The 13,991-nt window shown below is 44.8% G+C and overlaps 1 protein-coding gene across 5 annotated transcripts in view; it reads right to left on the bottom strand.

Annotated features, from left to right (window-relative positions):
• The window catches only part of Phactr1 (phosphatase and actin regulator 1), a 462,087-nt gene that overhangs the window by 268,901 nt on the left and 179,195 nt on the right, over positions 1-13,991 (bottom strand). The window contains exon 1 of one of the 5 annotated variants that reach the window (XM_051170527.1): positions 5,963-6,165. The exons of 3 other annotated variants lie outside the window; for them this stretch is intronic. The gene's annotated coding sequence lies outside the window, so the exon portion shown is untranslated. Of the gene's footprint in view, positions 1-5,515; positions 5,686-5,962; positions 6,166-13,991 lie in introns of those variants that run through there. One more of the 5 variants, XM_051170532.1, reaches the window with a different exon arrangement.

The following is a 13,991-nucleotide window of genomic DNA, read 5'->3' as shown; positions in this document are numbered from 1 at the left end:
TGTTGGAGGATACCTTTTGTGTGTGCCTTTATGGGGTAGATATGTGTTTGTGTGGGTGCACATATATGCAGGTACATGAGCAAATGTGTACGTGTGTGTATGACTGGCACTCCCTAGGTGCCATCTATATTGTCTTTTGAGATAGGGCTTTTTTCCACTGGCCTGGAGCTTACTGAAAAGGCTAGGCTGACCAGCTGGCAAGCCTTGGGTATCTTCTTGTCTCTGTGTCCTCAGTTCTGGGATATCAAGTACATATCACCACATTTGATTTTTACATGGGTTCTGGGTATTAAACTCAGGTCCTCAAGCTTGTATGGAAAATACTTTAGGAACTCACCTTTCTCCGCTCCTGTGTAAACATAATTTTTAATGAAAAGGGAATGATGGGATGTGTTATATAGCACTAAATATGGACTCCTTTGCTCTTAATATAATGCATATCTTGTTTGAGTAATCTAGCCCCCAACCCCCATACATACTTTAGCTTGAATTTTCTTGTTTGGATATAGCATTCACTCTGCAACTGGGAACTGTGTGTACAAATGGTACTGCTAAAGGTACAGTATCCTCTCTCCTGGTGGGAGGTAGAGAGGAAGTGTGTGTATGCTCACCCTCACGCTCACCTGTGCACACCTAACCCCCCCCCCCACTTGCATCAATTACTGTTTTCTGGTTTGTGCCTTTTGTCTCTGCACATTTGCAACAGTGGTCACTTCCCCTGATTACAATAACACTGGGGAAACTTGATCAACTTCTGTAAAATCAGAGAGATAAACTCGAGAGAGGAAATGATTTTCAAATAGCAGGTGCAAATCATTTCACTCTCTCTACTCTCAAATTCTGTTTCTGCGCGAAGTGCGCATGTGAGTATGCGTGAAAATACGTGCGTCTGTTTCCAGGAGCCATGTCACTGACTGTCACCATTCATGAAGAATGAGAACAGAGAGGGCTGGGGGCTGACTGCAGGAATAGTGTGCGCATACATGGTCACATAAACTGTGGTAGGAAGCCACATGAAAGCATCAATTTTCAACTTCCTTTGTGAGGCAGAGGAGTGAAAGGAAGTGGGAAGCTGTCTTAAGAAGTGCCCAAATCCTTTGGACCTCAAGAGAACATCTGATCAAAATGACATCTTTCCTCCTGGAGACCTGTTCAAGCTGAGATACAGCCTTGGTAAGGGGGCAGCACATTTAGTTCTTTGACAGAACATCTAGTGGGAGTCAATTTTTTTAATAAAGGCCCTTGCTTTCCCAAATACTGCAAATACCCCAGGAAGTCAAGCTTCTCTTCAAGCTTGGTTGGTCCAGGTGACCTGAGGTGGCATCTGAAGGCCGGCCTGTGACCAACTGAAGAAGGGACCATATTCCTTTAAGGAAACGCTAGGCTCCTTTACTGATCTCCTCAGCTCTAGAAATAAGAATGCTACACTTAAAAGGTTGTCACTTCACACGAAGACACTGACCACCAGAATCTGTGACCCCATTTGGAGAGTAGACCGTAGAAGAAATGGCTCAGGTAAGATGCAAGCTAAAAGGGAGGCCTTCATCTGATGGGGTCCTCAGAAGAGGATCTTAGCGCACAAACAGTACATAGACCAAAGTGTGAGCACACAAAACCACAGCGAAAAGACTTGTAACCCAAGAACAGAGGCCTCAAAAGAAACCTTGCCAACCCCTTGATCTTGGCCTTCCTAGTCTACGGAGCTGTGAGAGGATCATTCCTTTTGTCAAAGCTCCCCAGCCAGTGTTTTATGTCAGACAGCCCTAGGCCACTAACATAATACCTGTTGGTTATTTGCTAGTGACAGATTATTTGAAATTACTATCATCTTTATTTTCAGTAAAAAAAATGTATGTTTTTACAATCTGTCACAGACTGTCTCAGTTGGGTATCGGTCCTTGGGTCAGGAGTTCTCAAAGTGTCGGTGGACAAAGATTGGTGAGTGACAAACAGAAAACAAACACAGAGGTGTTGTTTGATTCTGAGTGTCACTGACGGTCCATGCAACTAACACACATACCTTTTTTTTCTTGACATTTTTTTATGCCAAATAGTTTTTAATTCCTTTTGACTAGATTCACAAGAATCACTGAGGTTTCTGTCTCTTTAGGCTATTTTTTTCATGTTTGTTTCACATATGTGTATGTGTGGTATCTGTATGTGTGTTCTCATGTATGTGGTTGCACATATGTGTGGATGCATGTACAAGTACATTTTCTTTCATTACAGACATATATGTAAATGCTCCAATATTATAAACTTGAAAACAATGTTTGGTTCCATGCCAAGCTTCCCCCATAGTAGAGAGACTGACCTTTTTGAAAATGCAGCGCAGTCTTAGGAAAGCATGTGTGTGTGTGTGTGTGTGGGGGGGGGGGCAATATTCATGTTGCACATCTTCCTTGATGACGCTCCACCTTATAGTGAGGTAGGGCCTCTGGTTGAGTCTGCAGTTCACTGTTTTAGCTAGTCTGGCTAGCAGGCTTACTTCAGGGATTTCCTGTCTCCTCTGTAGCTCTGGGGTTGCAGGTAGGCTACGCCCACCTGGCTTTGTGTTCTTGGGATCAGAACCCCGGTCTTCACATTTGCACAGCAACCACTTTACCAGCTGAACCTGGCCCTAGCCCATCCTTTCAGTTTTGACACAGACTTTCATTTATTTCTCTCTAGCACCTCGAGGGAAAGGTAGAAATCGCTACTTATCATTTTGTAACTGAGGAAATTAGAATTCAACTAAATGATTTATTCAGGGTGCTCAAGCTGAGCTTGTCCTTAGTCCCCTCATGTCCTGTGCTGCTTTTTTCCACATGTGGCCCCTTTGCCTTTCCTCTCAGCACTGTGGCATGGTCATGTCTAGGGTGTTTTTATTATCAATATGTACTTCCATTTTCTAGAAGTTTTTATCTCGTCTTTCCTAGAAGTTTGGTTAGGTTATCTGTCCTGTTCCTTTTAAATCTTGGATTATCTTGTGGGTTTCCTAGGAAAGGAGGCCCTGTGCAGTTCTTCACTGTCCCTTTCTCATGATGATCCCCAGGAGGAAATTCTATCTACTTAATTACTTCCTTGGAAGCTGGAAGCTAGGCTTCTGCATGCTTTTGCCTCTTAGCCTGAAGCTGTGGGTTCTGAACTTTGCAGCATGTTAAACACTCAGGGAATGCAAAAAAGAGGGCTTTGAGCACCTTTAGGTTAATCACACTGTGCTCTCAGAACCTTGGGAATGTAGTCACAGATCACCATGGGCCCTTCTATTCTGGCGGGATAAAAAGTCCGCAGGAGCCCTAAGCCCAGCAGATTCAGGCTAGGACAAAGGGAGAGGAAAACCAAACAGGCTGCACCAAGCAGCATCACCTGGATGGGGTGTTGGACTTCCACAGACAAGGGCTGCCTATGTTGGGCCACGCTAGCTGTTGGATCAGCAATGTGGTATTCCCCAGTGAGTAGTGCTCAGGGCCATCTGGAGACCAGCACTGCTCACCTGCTGCTGCCGTTGATATCCTGTGTGGTTTAAACCAAAACGTGCCCAAAGCTTGGGGCCAAAGATGCCTCCTTATACACAGGAATAGACAAGTTAGTGAATTAATTCCAAAGCACACTCAGAACCACAGATACTAGGATAAAGGTCCCTACATACTTTTTATTGTCTGACACAGGAAAGGACATAAACGACCTGTTTGTTCCAAATACCCCGTGGTCACTAATGTCATAAACGAGACCCGTGACGACAGCAGGTACTTACAGTACATGGTGCTAGCCATGCTGCTTTATCTATACATCACTTCCCACTTTCAGGACAACTTGCTATCATCCAGTTCCATAGATGAGGAAACTAAGTCGTAGAAAGGCCATGAGCCTGCCTACCGTTCGCTCATTAAACCGGTGGAAGGAATGGAACAGGAACACAGCTCAACCTGACTTCAGAACCTACTAATTTAACCAAAGGGCCTGTATTGGTGGAAGAACCGGATCTTCAAAAATCTGTTCTGTTATACCTAGTGATCTCTTGTCCCACAAAATAATGAAATGCCCTCTGGTAAGGGACAAAACCTGGCATCTTCAAGGCATTTCCCAGAGTGTCCCTTGTACAGAAAGGAACACAGAAGTCTTCTGTCAAACTGTAAGGCTGAGTTCTTGGCATAAAAAATGTGGGCACCTAGACATAGGCATATCAGCAGATTTGAGTGCAAAGCAATGTACTCAAAGCTAAGTGGCTCAGAAAAGCCCCATCATCGTTGGCAGTGTCTGGAGGCCGTCTGTAAGAATCCCAGTCTTCTGCATATAATCGCAGTGCAGGAACAGGGTCCCTGGCACATTTCATCTGGTAGAAATCCAGACAGAGGGAACTCAATTATTTAAACAAGGTTTTCCCCAGGGACCATTGTGGCACTGTGGCCTTTACAAGGTGGCCCCTGAGCTGCTCTTGTATTCAACATAAATAATTTAGATATTATAGTCCCTATACATCAAATGTAGGTTTTAATTTGAAACCTCAGCATATCCTTTGGCTTTGTCCTTTAGGTTTATCTGTTGGGCATCAGAATAAACGCGGTGCCAGGTACCCAGGAAAGAGAAAATGACAGAAATCCATGACAAGACTCTTGAATTTTCAAATACGGTATGTGGTCCTGGAGATGTAAAAGCTGCTGATAAGGCATTTCTATTTGAACAGTGCCACGTAATCACTGTGCCATTTTAAAGAATTGCTTAAATTCTACATATTCACCTCACACAATTTGCCCAAATCTGGAAGTAAGGTGAGAAAGATAGTATAAAAAAAAAAACCTTGAATATCTCTTTATAGTCAGTATTCTTAAGGGCATTTCCCCTTCTGCTTTTAGCATCACCATAACTTGTTTAGTGGATCTCATGTGACCAGAAAAGAGTAACAATTAGAAACCAACTCTTGTAAAGTGTATCTAGTCCTTGTCTCTGCTTCTTTAGGAGCCTGGGCCCACATGGTCTTCTAAAGCCAGTGAAAAGGTCTCTTGTTGATTTGCCTCTCCTTGCAGCGAGTCTTACAACGCTGGCCCGCCCATCCCACCAGACCCAGTCCTTGTTTTTACCTTCCAATTTTCAAGTCCTCTTTCATTTGTATCTACAGCTTCCCCGAGTCCACCCCCTTCCTTCAAGAACATCCCCTTCCCCACGAAGAACAGCTTCTGATTTCAGGTTTTGCCTTTCCTGTGTCTTTAAGTCAGAAACTTCCCAAGGCTCCGAGGAGCCGGCTTCAGTAGGCATGCAGGACTCCTTGTGCCCTCACTGCAGTGAAGTCAGCAAAGGATATCCTGGGTCTACAAAACATCACCATCTCAAGACGGGGGTCCTCAAGGATAGACTACATGACAAATCAGGGACATCCTAGGAACCAGGCTCAAAGATTTTAAAAACCAAACCAATCGATGCTGGCAGTTCCCTAAAGGCAAAAAGCCTCTAAATCATGCAAAGTGAAAAGCCAATACAAAATGCATCTAAGAAACCCACAAAAGCACCAAAAATGATTTCAGACTCCTGTGCCTACCTTAAAGACCGCCCAGATCGCTAGGCTCACACACACATCCACACAGGGTCTGGTCTCTGGCTCTTTAACAGCTGTGCTTTCTCAGAGTGAGCCACAGTCTCCCCCGGGGGCTGGGCTCTGCAAACACACATGCTACACACACACAGCCTTGCGGTGCCAGGCAGCCCCTTCGGTCCCCTTCCCGATGTTGCCAAGCTTGGCCGCAGAAGTTGGGGGACAGAGCCAACTCACTAACTCACCCCTCAGAAAGGGGCCATGCATCTCGGCAGCAGGGGGCCATTGTATCCCTTTTCAAAGCTCAGATACCCTCCCTCACCCCCTACCCGAGGCTCATTAGATTCCCAGAACACCACGCAGACCGCTCACCTTCCTGGGCGGGACCACCCAGACCCTGCAGGGCGGCGGTGCCCCTCCCCGCCCCCAGGCGGGATACAAGTCACCTCTTACCTTCACAGAGCCCTAGGTCTCCAAGGAATCCAGCTTCTCACTCGAATTGAGAGGCCACAGGTTTTGGAAGCAAGGGACATTTCGAAGTGAAACAGAAAGTAGCCTGGGGATCCAACCCAGACCCTGGTCCTGCATTTGACCGCCCCCAAGCTCTGTGAGTCTTCCGACTCAGCCCGCAGCAGCTCAGCTCCACTGGCTCAGCTTGGGAGGATCCCAAGGACTCAGCCATAGAGAAGTCTGGAACTCAAAGCCACAGCCACCGCCTTAGCTGCCTTTTTTTCTTTTTTTTTAAGTATTTGTTGAGCTTTTTAATACGCAGTTTGTCTCCTTCTAAAGGAAATTAACAACCCCATCACCCGGACTCCATTATATAATTTAAATGGATGTAGCAGCGACACTCTCCCAACTTAAGTCCCTAGCCCAAACCCCAGGCAGCATCTATACCCCCAGAGTAGGAAGACACTCAAAAGATCAAACAATAACAATCAACCTTGCTAGAATTTTCGTTTTAGGCACTGCCTTTCCGTGCTAAGCATACGTTCTCCTTTGTTTTGATTCTTGGTTACAGAACCTCCTGACCGCCTTGCTGGGCAGGCAGGTACTTCTCACAAACTACAGCAGCTTTCTTGAGATTAGGTACTGGATGGTTTCCGATCAGTGTCTCAGCCCTGAGTTGAAAAGCCTCAGAAAGCTTTTTAACACATGCACAAACTCTGAACTCCGAAGTGTTTATTACTTTTGTCACATTTCTAGGAGTCATAGCTGTAGGGTCGTTAGCCACACACACCCCCGGCCCCACCCGGAACCTGATCTGTGCACATCTTCCCTCAACCACCTAGAAGATACAAGAAGCCAAGTAAAAGCTGTTGGCTTGGTATGGGGAGTGAATCCTTCACCTCTGCCCCGCCATCTCACAATCCCCAAGGCCAAATGACATATTTTTGAAGCCACCACACTCCTGGACGAAGGGACTCGTTTCATTCTGTCCCAGTTTACCAGGTCCACATACACTTTCTCTTGCCAAATGATGGATGCCCACTGAGGGGCCACGGAGAACGAAGAGGCTCTTTGCGAAATGGGGATGAAATTAATTGCATGAGTATATCATGATGGTGAGATTAATAAAACCCTAGGCTGTGGGTCGGGTTCACATGATGCCACGATGATTTGTTCGCACTGTGGGCTCTGGTCCCTCCAGACTCCAAGTTAGCCGGGCTGTGCTGCAAGATCTGGGGTGGACTTGGAAAGGACCATTGCCATCTTTGGGAATGGACACTACCTTCAGTCTCCTCTGTTTCCCTTCTTTACCCTCCGTCCACGTCTACCAAGGGAAACTGGTCCCATGACCACCATTAGTGAGATGATCGGCAGATGGATGGCATAGCCTCAGAGCTGTCTTTGAAATGCCGTGCTAACTACCCCTACAGCCCTCTGAGGTGAGAGGGCAGGAACTGCTAGCCCCCATTTTAGACTCCCGAGAAGCCAGTGGCCCAGGCAGGATTTGGCAGACAGGTCTTCCCTGCTCTGACTTGCAGAGACTCAGATTATGTGTGGGATGACAGACGGGTGTTTATGTCTCACCCTGCAGATGGCGTGAATATCACACAACCTGTTGTGACAGTTGCCTCAGTAACTACTTTCTCAATAGGAATGAGGACACATTGGGAGATATTAGAAAATATCAGGTAATTGGACCTTAGTAAAGGTCAAGGAACAATAATGGGAAAACATACATCAATTGTCTGAATAACTTGAATTTCATAGGTCAGTCCTCACCAAAAGAAATAGGGATCATATACATAATCTTTAAACTCATAGTATCCACATTAAAAAATTAGTGGAATTATTTTTAGAATATCATTCCAACATGCAATTAATGTAAACATTAATAGACGATGTATTATGTATTCATTTTTCTATTTCTGACTTTTAATTTGTATTTTCCACTTGTATCACTCCTCACGAATAGTCAGTCTTCAGTGGTCACATACAGTGGTTACACACTGGGTAGCCTAGCCCTGGACTATAATTAGCCATTGTATGGTTACAGTTAGACTTTGATAACATATTTTTCTTTATTGCCTGGAAACTTGAGAAGACTCTGCGGGCTGGCAGGATGACTCAGTGGGTAAAGGTGTGCTTGCTGCTGCCTGACACCCTGAGTTTGATCTCTGGGACCCACATGGTGGAAGGAGAAAAGTGACTCTCCCGAGTTGTCTTCTAACCCTCGCACATGTGCCCTGGCACGTACACCTACGTAATAATAAAATGTAATAAATAATGCAATAGTAAAGTAAGTGGACAGAAAAGGATTCTGTATTCACTTGGTTCTAGCATCACCCACATCGTATCTTCCTAAGTAGAACAGGAAAATAATAAATAAAATAGGGATTTAGATAATACCGAAGATTTAGTTTCATTTGCACTACCAGGGAGGCGTGAAGAATAAAACAAATAGACCTTGGGTGTGTAGAAAATTTCTCCTTTGGATCATCTGTACTGCTCAAGTTAGAGTCCTTGGTGTCGCACGTGGCCCTATGTCTTGTATACCTGTCTCCTCGCTGCTCATTTCATGAAACCCCTGAAATAAACCATCCAATCTTGTCAAATCAGCAGCCATCTTACTAAGCCACGGGGGCTAGGCTATATCACCCAAGCTGCCTCAAGAACTCATGCCTGGTCTCCAAGCCTCTGTCTCCTGCCCCTCAGATTCACTTCCCACCCCGCCTTCACTGTGCATATGGGTCAAAGTCAGGCATTACGTCATATAACCTCCCAACTTAAAGACTTTAATAGAAAACTATTCCCTTTTGAGTAAGATCTCTACTGTCTGGTGTGATACACTGGAGATTTATTATAAACTGGCTTCAGGGACTTTTCTCCTTGCCTCATTGCATCAATTGCTTGGTTCTGTTTTGTCTATTTCTTTTACTGCGACATAGTCTCCATGACACGGTGGTTTTGTTTATAGTCATATTTCTTTACCCAGAATATCTATCTTTAAAATGCCTACCCCTGACCAAATACCATACACTTCTAGGGGTTGCTCAGCTATTGACTGTAGCTCATTACTCCTACAGTTCTCTCATCTTTGTCACCACACCCTTTCTATACATTGACATAGTGCAGCCACACATGATGATGTGTATAATTCCAGCACTCAGGTAGAGGAGACAGGGGGATTACAAGCTTGAGGTCAGTCGGTGATACACAGTAAAACCCAACCTAAAGAAAAAAGATGCATTATGACACTTGCCTCAATCTCCCATAATCATATGAAAATGACCTCTTCGGGCCTAGGAGTCATGTACCATTTACCTTTGGATTCACCTTGGAACACGAGACTGTCTTCATGAAGGACATGATTGATAAATACCTGGGGGAGGGGGGTTGGTAAATACTTGAGGGGGTCAAATATCTTCAATCCCGTTTCTGGCCCTAACCGCTTGACACATTAGCTCCACTGCCGTCACTGTCCTCAGTGTTACACATGTTACACACACCAATGCTTTTAGCATTTAGTATCAGACACTGTCTTAGGCATTTTGCACATTTCCCTCAGTTCCGACAACAACTAATCAATAAGGTGGTGAGTTACACCCAATTTTTAATAGATGAGGCAGCTTGAATTCAGTCCTTTTCTTTGAGCAAGCCTATTAAGGTCATTCTTATGAACATTGCTTAGTACTAATTGGTAAAATATTACATTTTTTTAAACATGTAAATGCTTGTGGGATCTATATTTTCAATGGTTCTAGCTTTTCTTAAGGCCTCATATTCTTGGACAGCTGGGCTGGAGCAAAGAAAACACACTCTGATAGTGGTTTACGTGGGATAAGGAATGGTGGCCTGTGGCGTGGCACTTAGCTTTATTGTTCAGTATGTTTGTTTGTTTTGGTTTTTCTTTATTCTGGCTCTTCAGTTTCTTTACACCCCAGTCCAATGGTCCTGAACCTTCTTAATGCTGCGACCCTTTAATACAGCTCCTCGTGTTGTGGTGACCCCTCCAACTATAAAATTGTTTTTGTTGCTACTTCGTAACTATAATTTTACTACTGTTGTGACTCATCATGTAAATATTTTTGGAGATGGTGGCTTGCCAAAGGGGTCACGGCCCACACGCTGAGAACTGCCACTCTAGTCTCTTGGCCCTTTAACCAGAGAACGACTGATACCACATGCAAAGAGAATTCTCATTAACTGCTGTCAGATGTAATTGCAGAAGCCCATTGAACATGTAGCACCAGGCATGACCCCTAATATAAGCAATGAACAAGGGTGTGGCAGCAAAACATAATCTGTTATAATGAATACAGCTTTCAAATACTCACAGTGGGAAAGGCTGTGTGTGTGAGATATGGAAAAATATTACACCTTCCTTCCAGTTTTATTGTTGATCCAAAACTGTTTGTTTGTTTGTTTGTTTGTTTGTTTGTTTTTTCGAGACAGGGTTTTTCTGTGTAGCCTTGGTTGTCCTGGACTTACTTGTAGACCAGGTTGGCCTCAAACTCACAGAGCTCCATCTGCCTCTGCTTCCCGAGTGCTGGGATCCGCCCAGCTTGAAACTGTTTTTTTTTTTTTTTTTGTTTTTTGTTTTTTTTTAAAGTCTATTTTAAAAGTAGGAATCTTAAGCCAGGCATGGTGGTGAATGCCTGTAATCCCAGCACTCGGGAGGCAGAGATAGGTGGACCTCTGTGAGTTCAAGGCAAGCCCAGTCTACAAAGGGAGTCTAGGACAGCTAAGGCTACACAGAGAACCCTGTCTCAAAACAAACAAAGCAAAACACTAGGGAGCTTAGAATGTTGTGCTGCCAGGAGCCTAGCATTTTACTCAGTGGGCTCCGGTATATTCTCCAAGTTGTTTCCTTCCTACATGTCTGTTACTCAACTGTTTACTCTTTTTCTGCCCTTTGTTTTCACAACATGGAACTAAACCCCTTGAGTGGCAGTGCATGGCTGAAGGCTTAACAAGTCCTTACAGAGATGAAATGAGTAGAGAATACACTTGTGTCACAGAGTAAACACATGTAAGCTCAACCTACATAGACAGTGCAAAAGGGTTGAAACCAACACAAGAACATGTCAGTGGGATTTCTGGGAATTCTAGAGTCTGGGACCGGCTTAGACTTGGACATATGGCTCTGCTGAGGAAGTGAAGACACAGTAGATTCTCGAGAGGAGAGGGAGGGTCCATGAGCCCTTGGTAGGATAGTAACTACGGTGTCATTGCATGGAAAATGTTTTCTTCTTAAAACTAAGAGCTGCCAGGTCATCATGAAGCCTCAGAGGCTGAGTCAGGGAGTCTGCTGGGTGGCAGAGTGGTAAGAGCATCTCTTCTTCTGTGTCCTCCCATCTTATTTCTACTCCTCTCCCTGTGGCAGCTGTGCAAGTGATAAACTGACTGCTGTCCACTGCCTGTTTCCTTCCCTTCTTTTCTTTCTCTCCTCTGACATCATTTTTCCTCCTCCTCTCTACCCATCCTTTTCTTTTTTTCTCCCCTCTTCCCACTTATTATGAGTTTAATGTGTTTGGGCTGAGGTATTCTTGCCCAACTCTATATGATGCTCTGCATGGAGGTCTTCTGGCCAGTGCCATATTAAGCTTATCTGGTTTCTAAACTTCGTTTAGTTCTGCTTCATTGTGGGAGGTCTGCAATTTCATAAACAAGAGACATATGAGGCCAAAGGATTCTCGTTTGGAGAATAGGGGGCTGTTTCTTAAGGCTTCCCAGAAGGAAGGCAGAGCCTGACAGGAAAAGGTCTGAGGGCTCCAGACTAATCCATAACACAGTGGTTATTACCTTGTTCCCTGCCAAGGAGGTGCCACTGCCAATCTCAGAAGCCATTTTTCATACTGCTTTCAGTCATCTCAGCACAATGTGAGTGGCAGCGTCACTTGGGGTGAGCAACGAGAAAAGGCAGTTTCCCACAGGGTGAGGCTGTTTTTGTTGCTCCTTTTAATTCTCTCCAAAGCACCATATGGGATTGATGTTATGACTTGGGTCCAAATAGGACTGAGACAGGAGTGAGATGCTAGCAGAATGTGAGTGGTGTCACAAATGGCTACTAGAGCAGACTTGACAGACCTGGGCTTGGATTCGAGCCATTCCACATGAACATGCAGGTCATTTAGTCCAGTTTTAGTGAACCAAAGAGAAAATCTGGCCGGATGCTTATAAACCATCTCCAGGGCATGGCATACAGCAGGTGGTGACTGCTTCTAGCCAACATGGCTCCGAGCCTCCTTTTTCTTGTTTCTGAAATGCAGACAAGACTCCTTATGTAGAGTGATTTGGTGGGAATTGACTGAGGTCCCCAGTAAATGATAAATGTCATGTGAGGGTCTTCTAGCAAATTTTCATGTTATTGATCATGTTTTCTAAAGGTGGACACGACAGACCATGTCCGTCATCCCATATATTCTAGAAGCTGGATGTTTTCCCACTGAGTGGCAGAATATGATTCTCCCTCTGAATCTAAATGGGCTTGGAGCTTCCTTGGCATCATTTCAGGTGGTTAATTCTAGGGACCGAAGAGGCTTCACTGTAAAGGGCAATGTCATGAAAGATGACTCTCCCTTCCCCAGGTACCACCAACTGACCATAGCTCCTCAGTGAGAAAGAAGTGGCGGCTTGTGAACCCCTCATTCTTCATAGAGTATATGAAGAATGTTGACGAGCTTGGTCTATGCAGGCAATCACAACTGCAGGGCATTCATGATTACAGTGGTCCTGTGATGTCCTCTGTGTGTGTGTGTGTGTGTGTGTGTGTGTGTGTGTGTGTGTGTGTGTGTGTGCGTGCTTAGCCTAGTCACCAATCCAGCTTGATTAATGAGGTTTTCTGAGCACAGACACCATCTATCTTTACACTAAATCTCAAATTACCATCTCCGGTTGAATGTGAAATGTTCTCTGTGGGCTCATATGCTAGTCCACAGCTTACAATACTGTTGTAAGGGATTTGGGAACCTTGTGGAGATGGGGCCTAGTTGGAGGAAGTGGCTTTCTGGGAGGTGGGCCTTGGACTTTTATAACCTAGTTGGTTTGCTGCCCTCTCTCTGCCTCCTGGACTGTTGAGAAGTGTGCAGTGGCATCTTTATCTTGCCTCTGCAACCTTCCCTGCAAGGATGGACTATACCCTCAAAAGGCGAGACAGAGTAAGCCTTCCTCCCTTCTTTCTGTCAGCTATTTTGTCATAGCATAGAGGAAAAGCACTAACACAGTTGTCAAACCAAACTACTTTGGTTTAAGAAGACATTAATATTAAACAGTCTTTAAAAAAAATTGTATGTGAATGTATTAGCATTTAAATAATCTTTAAACTTATCTTAAGAAAATAGTATCATAGTCACTATATCCAGACGGCTTCCTGGTCGCACATCTTCTACACCCAAGGTGCCCTTGTGGCTACTTTGTAGCTAGCCTGTCTTTAGAGGTATTACCCAAGGCTCGCCTCCTCCAGGGAGCCTCCCCAGACAACCACAGTGCTTTGGGCTATTACTTGCTCCCCCTTTTCATTCAGCACCCATGTTAGGAGAACAGTGCCAATTCTGGGAGATACTGACCTTAGGATACAATCGCTTGAGGGTGATAGATGCTTTTGCAGAGTGCTCATGGTTGTTTCATTCTTTGGTTTAGGGTTTGGAAATGGGGGATTAGGGTTTGTATTTTCTTAAGCTCATGCTTGAAGCAATTCCTGCCACCCGGCTACTTCAGAGCTCTGCTCTAGTCCTCACACGCATCTGTTCTGTTTCATCTCAGAAGGGTTGGGGTCTTAGCATGCCAATGTGGAACCAGGTGAAAACCGCTCAGAAACAAAATTTAACTATAATATTAGTTAGGCCATATTCAAGTATATCACAGGCCGAGAGCCACACGTACAAACTAAGGAAACAGAGATGATGAACCTAACAGGAGTGGAAATACAATCGCCCCCCCCCTATCTGTGCCTTCTTGGGGTAATCAACATGGGGTCTGATGTCCAGGCCTTGGAACCATGTAGGGCCAGCACTTACACCTCCGCTGTGTGATC

The sequence above is a fragment of the Acomys russatus genome, chromosome 3 (genome assembly GCF_903995435.1).
Source record: "Acomys russatus chromosome 3, mAcoRus1.1, whole genome shotgun sequence".
Lineage (NCBI taxonomy): Eukaryota > Metazoa > Chordata > Mammalia > Rodentia > Muridae > Acomys > Acomys russatus.
This window is presented reverse-complemented; position numbering and strand designations above follow the sequence as displayed.